The following is a 12,623-nucleotide window of genomic DNA, read 5'->3' as shown; positions in this document are numbered from 1 at the left end:
GCTTTGAGGCAGGAGGGTAATAAGCCTGAGACCCCACAGTTAGAGACAAGGAGGAATTAGGACCAATTTGAGTCCCACGGAAGAAGCCCATGCTCTGATCAGGCATAAGCAGGGAGGGTTATTTTTACCAGATAAACTCTGTAGCCTTTACTGCTGATTTCGGGTGGCAGAGAGTCAGTGCTTTCTCCTCTGGTCATCATTTCACAGTGCCCCCAGGCTCCTATCTGCTCAGGAGTGGCATCGGAATACTCAACCCGTAGTCACCCCCTTGTTCGAAGTGCTGGGAAACACCAGGGTGCCCATGGAACCGCCTCGGTGTGTCCACTGCCACAGCTGAACTAACCAACCAGCACAAAGATAAGACCACACAGCTGTCCATCCCTGTGAGGAGAGGCCTGGGGACTCCGTGTGAGTGTGAATGTGTGTGTGTGTGTGTGTGTGTGTGTGTGTGTGTGTGTCTGTGTCTGTGTCTGTGTCTAATTATAATGTTCTTCCTAGGATGATTAGCAGGTGGAAGGGGAAGGTTTCAAGTAGTTTGTTTACTTATTTTTTTTTAAGGCTCTTTCTCAGAATGAGTCATGTGCACAGTTTAGGCAAACAGCTGTGGCAGGCAAGACAAGGCCACAGCCACCTGCTCTGCGGGTAGGATGCACTCAATCTGTGTAGTTAATTAGATCAATCTTGACTCGTTTTCTTTAATGAGACACTGCCAAGCCAGTGTCTCACAACACCAGACCTGTTTTCCAGGTTACCTTCACCTGCCCCTCTCTCCGTCCAGCCCATCTATTCCTTGAGCTTTATTTTTGGGTGGAACAAAAATTGGTCATTATTTTTTTTTTCCAAACGCAGGTTTTCTGTGAAGACTTGACAGCTATACACCGTTGTGAAACAGCTCTCGAGCCCCAGCGCCGACTTTCTGACCAATACTCCAGCAACTCACACCAAAGAGGTGTGGAGGGGCAAACATTTACAGTGGGGGAATAAATGCTTGCCTTTCAGGCATGTTATCTACATAAAATTTGCTTTTAAAGTGTCTTAATATTCTGCTCCTCCTTTCCCGGGTGTAGGAATATGCGCTAAGGTGATTTTTCTCTGTCTTACTCTAACCTCTGAACTGGGTTCTGTAAGACTCTGGGGTCTAGAGGCCCAGAGGAAAGATGTGATTGCAACTCCCTCACACTGCCCAGGAGCCCAGATGTCAGGCCACAGAGCGCCCACCACACACTAGAGAGATACGTTAGTCTTCGTGTTAGAAGTCATTTGCTAAGTTTGTGCTTTGAGCCAAGATTTTATTCTTGGTGAGAACTGTATCCTTTAAAGCCAAAGGCCCCACTCGCTCAGTTTTGATAAGGAAGTCTACCAAGCAACTGAATACCCATATTCCATCTGTCAATCACTTTTACAAAAAACACTAGGCCCAGGTGTGTGTTTACCAGGACAATACAAGGACGTGTATTCGGGGGCCTGGCAACGTTAGTGGCTTTGTTACGTGACACAGTCCATGGTGATAGAGTTCCCTAGTATTCCCAGCGCTGGGGCCATGAATGGCACTCAGTCACCAGCGGTTTGGCCCGTCATTGCTTTCTTCACATCACTGCAAATGTCAACACTGAAGACTGAAGGGGGAAAGATGACATCTGATTGCTCTGGAGACAGCTTTGATCTCATGGGTCCTCCAAAACTCTCTCAGGGATCCCAGAAGTTCAGAGAGCAGACTTAGAGAATCCTAGAGTGAATCTGCTCACACTGGTCAGGCCTAGGCTTGAGAGAGGCCCTCACTTCTGAGAGGCCTTGAATTTGATACCTGGAAACACCTCCACAACCCCACACTCATATACCCTGACATACACATCACAAAAACAAACAGACACATGTACACACACACACACACACACATCACAAAGACAATCAGATAGACACAAACTCACCACAAATAAATAAATAAATAAATAAATAAATAAATAAATAAATAAATAAATAAAAGAACACAAGTTTTTATCCCCTCTCTTGACAAAAAAAAAAAAAAAAAAAAGGCCAAGACAGCGAAAGCACAAGCTGTCTGTGTTACAGGTTCTGGGCAGAGCCATCCCTTCCTTCCAGGTATTTTCTGGTCACGATTATCATAACCCCAGTAAGGTTATGAGGGACCAGCATCTATCAGCACAAAGGATGCTGCCATGGACCTGTGCTCACTCCCAGCCCCCGCCATTCCCTTTCATCAGGCAGATTTGGACTCCGGCTTTTCTCATTTGCCACACTAAACACAGAAGACTGCAAGTGTCCCTCCAAACATCCCCTGGTTGACCACTGGTTCTGACTCATAAATTATCATTCAGACCCGAATATTTGCTTTGACTTTGGGGACCCCTGGACAGTTTTCTTCATTGAGAAGGAGCTCTCATTGGTTGCTTTCTCCTTAATTAATGTCTCTGTGATCAGAGACTAGGATGGGCTGCAGTTAGTCCTTTGAAGTTTGGTAACACTTGACTCGTAGCCCAGTGTTTTATGTTCTGAACTATCTGAATGTAGCAACCCATATGATATATGTGGCTAAGCACACTAATGGTTGACATAACTAGTTTCATAGATAACATTTAGTGCGGGGGTGGGGGGGAAGCTTGGTGACTTATCTGCTACTAGTGAATTCAAGTTAAAATTCCTTACTAGAAAGTAGACTTCTCTGTGTTTCCTCACGGCCCTGTCATTTACCTTGAAGCTCTGTTTATGCATGTGAAAACTCAGAACCACATTTTCCTGTGACTGATATTGCGGTTCTATCATGACTGCTTATCCTGGTTTACGAATACTTTCCAGACTGTAGGTTTTAGAATTGTCCTTTTAGTCTCTCCGTAGGCTATGCCTTTCCAGTTTCTAACCCATTTCATTAATTCACCTAAATCTAACCTGCTATTAAACCTCTCCACTCTAGTTTTTCTTAATTTTTTTCTCCAGTAGAATGGATTCTGTCTTTCAAATGTAGGTAGCCATTTCTATAAAGCTGCACTATCTGACCTGTAGCCCCGAATGTCTCTCCTGGTGTCCTCTCTCTGAAGCTTCCTGTATGTGATCACTTCCATACTGAGAGACAAGACAACCTGGATTTAAGATTTTGGTGTCTGACTCAGCCGAATGGGCCAATGGTGGCTATTGTGTGCTGCAATTTTTACCATGTCTTACCCATGAGCATCTTCTGATCAGTTTGTCTACAGATGTTCTTTGAGGCCTCCATGGGAGGTAGGTGCTTCTGGCAAAGACTTTTTCTTTTTCCTATATGCCAATGACCATCATCCAATTGGATGTTCCTTACAGACAATTAACAGGTTGAAGACTTTCATTCCTACTTAGTGATAATACCCATGAACTCAGAGCGTACATCTCAGCGAGGGTTGGCAGTAGTTACAGATCCCTGGATCACAGTCTTCCTCTTCAAGGTCCGGCGAATGTGTGACACACTTCCCTGGCAAAGCGTGTTTCCATCTAGTTCACCCCTGCCTAGTGGTTGGTAGGTAGTCTTGGGAGGCCCCACTTTCTGCTGGAGTTCATTTCTCATTGTTCCTGTTCCGTGTCTATTCTAAGCCTTCCCTTGGGTTATGCAAGACCCAAAAATGATGCTTGGCTCAACACATTCAGCCAGCATCAGCGTCCTTGGTCTGTCTGTCTGTCTGGTTACACCCTAAGCTCCTACTTCACTCCTCACTGGTCTCTCCGTGTCCTTTGCTTTCCTTTTGGCAGCCGTGGGATGCATTCAAAATGCACATCTTGAGAAAACAAGTTTGAGAAAACAGATTGGACATGTATAGTCATGTTTCTGTCTACATGAAACATATGTGCACATGTTGAGCACTTGTGTAAGTGTGTAATATGTGGACTATGTCTCCTGCTTTCAGTTCTTTTCTGCAGAATCTTGGCTTATCTTGTCTGCCGTGATGGTAGGACCACACACAACATTTTAAGGCACCCAGTACCAATTTTAAATTTAAAACTAATAAACCCACCATAAGCTAACTGTCTTGATTTAGTGCACATCAAACACTGTTTTGGAAAACTTTCTTTTTAAAACTAAGCTTTATTATTTAAAAAACTTACAAATAAGAAACACCACATACTAAATTGAACCAGACCCAAAGTCTATCTATCCATCTCTGAGAACTTACATTCTAAGGCTGTGGTGCTTCCTACTGGACTTCGTAATTTTAGGCATTTATCTGCCATCAAAACCAAAAACCCATGACAGAGTTAGAACTAGAGCACAACTATCTTTATATCCGCTTTCATAACCTATGACTGTTACCTGCATCGCTTCGTTTTTAGCATTTCTTATTCTTTTAGACCTTGAATTTATACTAAATCTGGCCACACAACCTTAGAAGGGAAAAAAGAAAAGTTGATCCTTCCCATGCAGAATTGAGCCAATAATAAATGTATATATGTAAACAAGTGTAAGTGCAGTGTATTGTGTTCTGGAAATGTAAAAAAGTAATCCTGGGGTTGGGGTAGAGCGCTTGCCTAGCAAGCGCAAGGCCATGGGTTCGGTCCCCAGCTCCGAAAAAGAAAAAAAAAAAAAAGTAATCCTGACCACTAAATATTATTTCAGAAGTGAAGTGACCTGTGCACAGCCACACAGTGGAATACATAACCAAGATGGAAAACCAGCTTTGCACGGTCTTACACACTCTTCTGTTACAGTGGGCACAGGCACACATGCCTATGATCACACCACCTATGAGGACAGCTTTGGCTACAGAGAACCTCGTCTCAAAAGCAAGTGCTGATGGGAGGGCGCTCAAAAAAGGGAGCTCGTCATGGAGCACGGTGGGAGGAGAGAGCTGACTCCCGCAGGTTAAGTTGTCTGCTGGTTTCCATATGTGTATGCATACACACACACACACACACACACACACACACGTATTAAATGTTTACAAAGCAGAAGAAAACTCAATCTGTTCCATCAGAGAAGTCACAAGAACTACTATGTAGTAATTGATGTTCTGCTCAATGTATTTTAAGAGAACCCTCAGAGGCAAAGAAATTCACTTCACAATTTCCGTATTTCCGAGGATGACAGACTGAGTACCTCATATTATATAACACTTTAGTGAAGGCTTGGGCAGTGGTTCTCAACCTGAAGGTCATGACCCCTTTGGAGCTATGGGGAAACACAGATATTGACATTATGGTTTGTAATAGTAGCAAAGTTCCGGGTATGAAGTAGTAATGGAATAATTTTATGGTGGGGGGGGTGGTCATCATAACCTGCCACACTGTATTAAAGGGTCTTGGCATTAGGAAGGTGGAGAGCCACTGGTTTGGAGAGTGTACCTGGTCACTCAGATACTTCAACTTTTTCTTAGCATAACTCAATACAAAGAAGAAGAAGAAAAATCACACTCACTGGGACTGATAAAGGACATAAAAGATTTCACATCGTTTGGGGGATGGGGTCCTCTTTCACCACCAAATACTTTTGAAGATGAGTTTAGGGCTTTGTAGATTTTGACATTCTTTTATCTGCGAGCAGTAGGAACCTAGCTTCCATCCCAGATAGGCCAGACGTGCTCCATATACTGTAATGAAGCTGTAATGAGGGCAGTAAACTAGGGGAGCCATTGTTCTTGACCTATTAGACCTCACGTGAGCTGTCCACACAGAAGATTTCGTTCCTTCTGACTGAGAACAGGCAAACATCAGCATAGACAGGTGACGATCTCTCTCTACAAATACACCGAGTTTACTGGAATTCACTGCAGTAATCAGTTCAATATAATTCAGCCAACAAAATGCTAGATCGTTGACGATGATAAGGTGACAGTTCTTTGACTTTTTTTTTTTCCTTCAATTTCCTACCGTTGCAGGTAGGATGTTCACACATCTGTCTTAGAACACATTGTATCAACTAGAAGATATTTGTGTAAGATCGGTCGGTATATGTCAATTACATACATATTAGTATGTGTATGGCTTGGAGATATCACAGAAAAATAACCTGTTACATAACATCACCATATAAAGTTTTTACAAACATTTTTTAATGGTTTACTAGTAAACTTTTAGGGACTAGCACACAATATAGTGTAAGTGTAGTATGTGATATATATATATATATATATATATAAAATCAAAAAGTTAATAACTCATCAGAGTGTGAAGTTAACACTCAGATTTTGCATGAACAAAAGTCACAAACAAGAGCCATGCCGTCCAGTGGAACACACAAGCTCTCAGGCAGCATAAGTAGTAGCCACGATGATAGCTTTCCCAGTGAATAGTCCTACTGCATCCAGTGGCCGTCGTTAGGTTCAGATATGTGCTTCTATTTCCTCTGAGAACATAAAAGCCAATATTCATAAATTTGGCATATAAGAAGCCAACTCCAGGTTTTTTATAATACTGGGGAAGAGCTTCACAAGTAAGTGTAGCAACGTCAGGAAGCCTTTTAGCTGACTGTCAACCTCAGTGAGCAAACCATCTCCTGTCAGGCAGGTCCTAAGCAGGACCTGTGTGGCAGGATTGCGACAGGAAGTTTGGGGCCGTAACTCAGTGGTGGTTTCTTGTGTGGCCATCACCACAGAGACAAAGGCAAAGGGAATACACAGCTGAGAGGCAGCCCCTGTATTTATTGGAAGGCAAGCCATCGCCGTCCTCTTGATTATTATCTTATCACAGTTAATGTTTATTGGCTAAGAGTTAAAGGAGTGAAGGGTGAAGGGTGATCGGTTTGCTAGAGTGAAGAGGCCTAGTATGAATGACTAATTTTCTTTATTGATGCTGTAGCACAGATTGAAAAGCAAAAGGAGGAAAAGAAACTCAGAAAATGCCTATCATAAACGGTTGCTATAGCAATCAGAGGAATGCCTATCATACACGGTTGCTATAGCAATCAGAGGAATGCCTATCATAAACGGTTGCTATAGCAATCAGAGGACTATCACGACATAAGATGAAAGGGCATTTCCCAAGTCATGAGCAATTCTTGCTGCAGAAAAGAAAGCCAAAGAAACACCCAGCGTGCCCACTGGGTGCCAGCCTTACACACTCTTACACACTCTTACACACTCTTTTCCATAACACATGATGCTGAACCGGACCTTCCCTCTGGGTCTGTCTGTCCATCTGTGTGTGTGTGTGTGTGTGTGTGTGTGTGTGTGTGTGTGTGTGTGTGTCTCACTCTCTCTTTCACCCCGACTTTCTAATGATACTTCTGGTCAGTTCCAGATATTTCTACTGTAAAATACACCAGTTAGTCCAGTACCTAGTCTGTATAAAACCTGTGTGTTGGCTAATCAACTAACAGAAATCACAGATCCTCCCCATTCCCAAGAAGCAATGGCCTTTGCCTCAGTCTCCTTACCTCTGGTGTCCCCCCCCCCCCGCCCAAAAAAAACCCTGCAATGCCAAAAGAAAATTGTAATTTTAGGGGAAAAGAAATCACTAAATCATAGTTTCTCTGACCCTCGAAGTCCTACCGTTTCTAGAAAAGAGCAGCTGGCGGCTCATACTATGTATGGCTTGGATAGATTTTGCACGTTTTACCTTTAAAAAAAAGTTTTAAAAATAAAAAAAAAGTAGTTTACGAATGATAGAACAGCAAGAAAAATCAATCCAGGTCAAGCATGGCTTCTTTTTAATTCTGAGAAAATTCTCAACAAAAATTCTCACGGGGATGCTCCACTTACCAAAACAACAAATAGACACTCCGTGGTTCTTTCCTTTATTTTAAATTGTCAACAGCAAAGTACTGAATAAGAATGAGGTCAGGCTTATCATTGTAATTGTTTGGTAAAATGCGAATACACTTACAGTATCTGTTAGCCAAAGCCGGGCAGACACTCGACATCGAGGCACATCTCCCTGCTGACGTATACGTGGGTAATCACGTTAACCATACTATGCTCGCTGAACAACCTACTCCGTGTATCTGGTATCTGTTTAGGTATCCTGGCTAGCGTTGCTGTTTACTAAATGAGAAGCAGTCCATCTTTCATAGCTTCTCCTCCATAAAATACTCAGTTCAGATGATCACGCCTCCAGAGTGTTGCTTCATAATACTTCTCTTTGGATTTCAGAGTAAGCTAACATAACCCATTAAATTTATCCCTTCAGATGGGGACATTTGAGAAGAAGGGGTTCAGAATTGTTAAGCTTGTAGAAGAGGAAAGGGCTGGGGAGATGGAGCGATCAACAAAGTACTTATTCGCTCTGTAAGCATGACGACCTGAGTTTGGAGCCCTCCAACCTGCATAAAAGCTGGGTGCAGCAACCTTAGTACTGGGGAGATAAATGGACTGCCTAGAGCTTGCATTGACTGCACAGACAGACAGACAGACAGACAGACAGACAGACACACACACACACACACACACAGACGGGGGGGGGGCAAGCACAGGCCTTGTTTAATGAATGTTCTGAAACAGGTCTTGGGTTTAGGTAGATCTAGAAGGAAATTCAGACACAGGTTCAAGGTTCTGGATGCTGATCTACCTACCTCCACAATGATCTAATCAATCAAATGAGGAAGACAGTGTTAGACTAATGCACTGCCCACTGGGTCCCAGAAGAACTGACTCTGTATCCACAGGATGGGAAATGGAATCATTTGGCTGATAAGATCTAGTGCTGTGTCTCAATCTGGGCAAGACTCTGTGTCTAGGCCACTCTATGTCTGACCCCTCAAATCCAATCTGTACTTACTTCTCACAGCTTAGACTTCCCAACAGCCCCTCCTCCTTGGACCAATTATACTTCCTTCTTTTTCATTCTCTGTGCTTTGAGTGTTTCGTACTGCCCCACCCCACCCCTACACACAGCAGCCACACAGTATCGTAAACCTATCTTCCAAACTTTAAGACTCATAGATTGCTTCATGAAGAATACACAATGCGGGGTTGGGGATTCAGCTCAGTGGTAGAGAGCTTGCCTAGGAAGCGCAAGGCCCTGGGTTCGGTCCCCAGCTCCGAAAAAAAGAACCAAAAAAGAAAAAAAAAAAAAAAGAATACACAATGCTTGCTAAATTAGCCTGCACTGGGATGACCTGGACAGATTAGTAAAACGCCATTTCCAATCCTCGACCTGGAAGACCCGAGAAGGAGCTTCCTAAGCAGCTTCCGGGCACTTGAAGGACACACTCTGAGACCCATGATGAATAAGATCGGCTTCTGAACGGACGTTTATCAGACTTCCATTTAAACTTCACCATGACGATATCATCATGGGAGTCAAGGAATACATGTAAGGCGGTCGTGGGCTCCTGCACGGGGAGCCACTTTCCACAGTAGGGTGCTGGCTTATGCTCTCAGAATGGGCGGGGCTTTGGGTTCTGTCTCCAGAGTAACCTTCCTTGGAGCTTTTATCCCCCAACAATAAATAGTCTTTCAGATTAGTAACACAAGGCTGGAAGGGACCTTGAAGGTTCAGCTGCCGACACAATGGCTCTTCCGGTACTGTTCTTAAGGAAAACTTCATAGGACTCCCAACGGTGAATGAATGGTCTGTGCCTGAACCCCGCCCCCTTGGAAATCCATCTCACTGTCTTGTCAATGGTGTGGCGGAAGTGTCCCTTAACGATACTGGTATTTGTCTTGTCAAGATGTCCATCTACCCAGTGCAGGCCCGTAACCTCTCACACTGGAAAAAAAAAAATCACCTCAACTTATTTATCAACTGTGCCAAAGAAGTCTTCCCTAAAGACAGGGGTATTTCTCTTGTCAATATGTCCACCTACCTAGTGTGAACCCACAACGTCTAATCACACACCCTCAAGGGCCATTCATCACCTGACTTTAAAATCTCGTTTAGAAAAGTCACGTGACAAGCAAACTTTATAGTATATATTGCCCCTAAATTTAGTATATATAGTCCACTATATATAGTATATATAGTATATATAGTAGGGCTCGGAATACTTCTTTTGCAGTGAGGTGTGCGGGTCCTCACAATTAGTGGAATAAATAAATAAATGACTTCACATTGATTAGCATAGGATTTTTACCAAGAAATTTTAAAATCCTCAATTTCCGATTATCCGTCCACTACAAGGTTACAAATAAAGGACCTTGGCCTGCTTCTGTTTTGCTCTCAGTGAAAACAATAATATAATTGCCTGCTTCTCCGCAGGAGGGGTCCTGCACCTAGCTGGGATGGCTGTCACCATCCTCCCCTGCCATATCAATGAAAGAAGGCTAGGCCAAAGCTCGGAGCTTCATCCCAGTCAGCTTGGTTCAAATGCGTAGGGAAGCACAGAGCTGTTTGAACACTTCTAGGCAAGTGTGTGAGTCACTTGATGTGGTTACAAACATAGGGAAAGCATCTACCTGGCTACCACAGTGGCTGGGCAGATTACTGATTTACATGCACGTATCTTATCTTCACAGGGCTCTGGGAGGAGGAGGATGACGTCACTCTTTACAGGAGAAAATTAGGAGCCTGGGCAAGTGAAGTTGTTCAAAGGCATAGGCAAGCCGAAGGCTGATCCGGGATCCTGAACTTGAGCTGTCCCCTGTTCCCACTATCAGCCTGATACACGGTGGCTACAGAGGATGCAGATGCCCCACATGACAGGAGGAAGAGAATGACTGAGTGTGATCACTTGATCCAAAAAGACCCAAAGTGGCTAAGTATGACGGAGTGATGTGGAGAAGGCACACTTCAAGACAGATGGCCTGACACCACGAGGGAATGTGCTCAAACGCCAGCGTGGCAGACAAAGAGAAGCCTTCTAACAGCTGTCCCAGTTGCCAGGGGACCAGTAAGATTATAAAAGGTCGCAACTGCATCAAGGGAACCCTAAATTCTCCATGAGGGAGGGACGCTCGACACCAGCCTTGCCCTGGAGAGAGTCAGATCAGGAAAGCCATGAGCAAGCCAAAGCCAGAGTGGCAAAGGGTTTGGAGCAAACATTAGTGACAGCGGCCTCCAGCTCACGCCTCCAGCTCATGCGGAGGGAGGACAGTGACTTGGAGTGGTTTTAGTGATGGCTCTAAAAATGCAGCCAGTGGTGGCTGGGGATTTAGCTCAGTGGTAGAGTGCTTACCTAGGAAGCGCAAGGCCCTGGGTTCGGTCCCCAGCTCCGAAAAAAAGAACCAAAAAAGAAAAAAAATGCAGCCAGTGGTGAAGTAGGCTCCCCTGGTTGGAGGTAATGATGCCTGCCATGTTGGATTAGACTGTGTGTATCTTGTAGGCTTGAGGTGGGGGGTGCAGTAAGGCAATAACCCCCACTCTGTGGAGAGCCTGGACCAGCAGGAATGGAACTTGGGACCCTTGGGGGTGGGGCAAGTAGGCCTGCTGAGTGACACTTCAATGGGCTGCCTGCAGGAAGGAGGGTTCTAGGCAAGTGGAGACTTGTGGGTCACCTCCAGCCACCTCCTGTTGGTAATTACCCCACTCCTTCAGTCCTTCAGGGGATGACCTGCTTGGAGTCTCTGGTGGTGGTTCCTTCCTCTACTCTCCTCCACCCCCCAACCCCCCCACCCCACCCCCCACCCCGTCGGCTGGCTCTAAGGAACCTTTATATTTTGGCTCCACTCCCTTCTTGAACCCTGCCCAGATGGGAACATACATCAAACAGTGTAATTAAAAATCCTCGAAGCCAACTTTGTCTAACTCAGCCTAAGAAAAGTTGTTCATGAAATGGCCAAACTGGTCAAATGAACACAAACTGGCCTCCGTTTGCCTGGAAGCAACACAAACGCTCAGAGCAAGGTGGGGTGCGGTGCACAGAGTGAATCCTCCAGATGCTGGGTTTCACATAGGAAAAGCCAGGTCAACAAGAACAGGGGAAGATTCTGAGTTTAAATGCAGAAGGATTTTGAGACTATTGTAGTAAAAGTTTTAAGTTAGGAATCCAAAATCATCTTTTCTGATACAGAAGCCAGCACGTGTGTACCATAGAGAAGTCTCACCTGTTAAATCTCTATTTGATACTGGCTTTTTCTAATCAATGTGTAAACTAATCTCTACTTTGTCCTCCTGAAAAGTCTCCCAGACTTTAAAAATAAGTCCCCGGGCTATTCCATCAGGCATTCGAAAGGCAAAGCAAAGGATGGAGGTGGGTGGGTTTCCAGCTTTCCCCCCCAAAACCATCTATGCTCTGTGTAGCCTGTTGGCAGCTCAAGTACTTCTAACGAAACAGCATCCACCTCAAATTTCCTCCATAAGACAGCATTAGGTCCCTGGCTATAGAACAGTAATTCCAGATTTGAATGCCCTGTCCACATTAGAAAAGCTGTGCAGCACATGCTGTGCAGTACACATGTGCAGTACACACGCTGCAGTACACATGTGCAGTACACATGCTGCAGTACACATGTGCAGTACACACACTGTGCAGTACACATGTGCAGTACACACGCTGTGCAGTACACATGTGCAGTACACACGCTGTGCAGTACACATGTGCAGTACACACGCTGTGCAGTACACATGTGCAGTACACACGCTGCAGTACACATGTGCAGTACACACGCTGTGCAGTACACATGTGCAGTACACACGCTGTGCAGTACACATGTGCAGTACACACGCTGTGCAGTACACATGTGCAGTACACACGCTGCAGTACACATGTGCAGTACACACGCTGCAGTACACATGTGCAGTACACACGCTGTGCAGTACACATGTGCAGTACA

The 12,623-nt window shown here is 44.6% G+C and overlaps 1 protein-coding gene and 1 long non-coding RNA gene across 25 annotated transcripts in view; one reads left to right on the top strand and one right to left on the bottom strand.

The window, feature by feature from the left end:
• Positions 1 to 12,623, bottom strand: part of Lef1 (lymphoid enhancer binding factor 1) — a 113,291-nt gene that overhangs the window by 66,686 nt on the left and 33,982 nt on the right.
• On the top strand, positions 9,371 to 11,834 carry LOC147996547 (uncharacterized). Its single transcript, XR_015676926.1, has 3 exons — positions 9,371 to 9,434; positions 10,368 to 10,990; positions 11,102 to 11,834. It is a non-coding gene; the product is annotated as an uncharacterized LOC147996547 (long non-coding RNA).

Source organism: Rattus norvegicus, chromosome 2 (genome assembly GCF_021556685.1).
Source record: "Rattus norvegicus strain SHRSP/BbbUtx chromosome 2, alternate assembly SHRSP_T2T, whole genome shotgun sequence".
Lineage (NCBI taxonomy): Eukaryota > Metazoa > Chordata > Mammalia > Rodentia > Muridae > Rattus > Rattus norvegicus.
The sequence above is the reverse complement of the archived record's forward strand: the minus strand, read 5'-3'. Positions and strand labels throughout refer to the sequence as shown.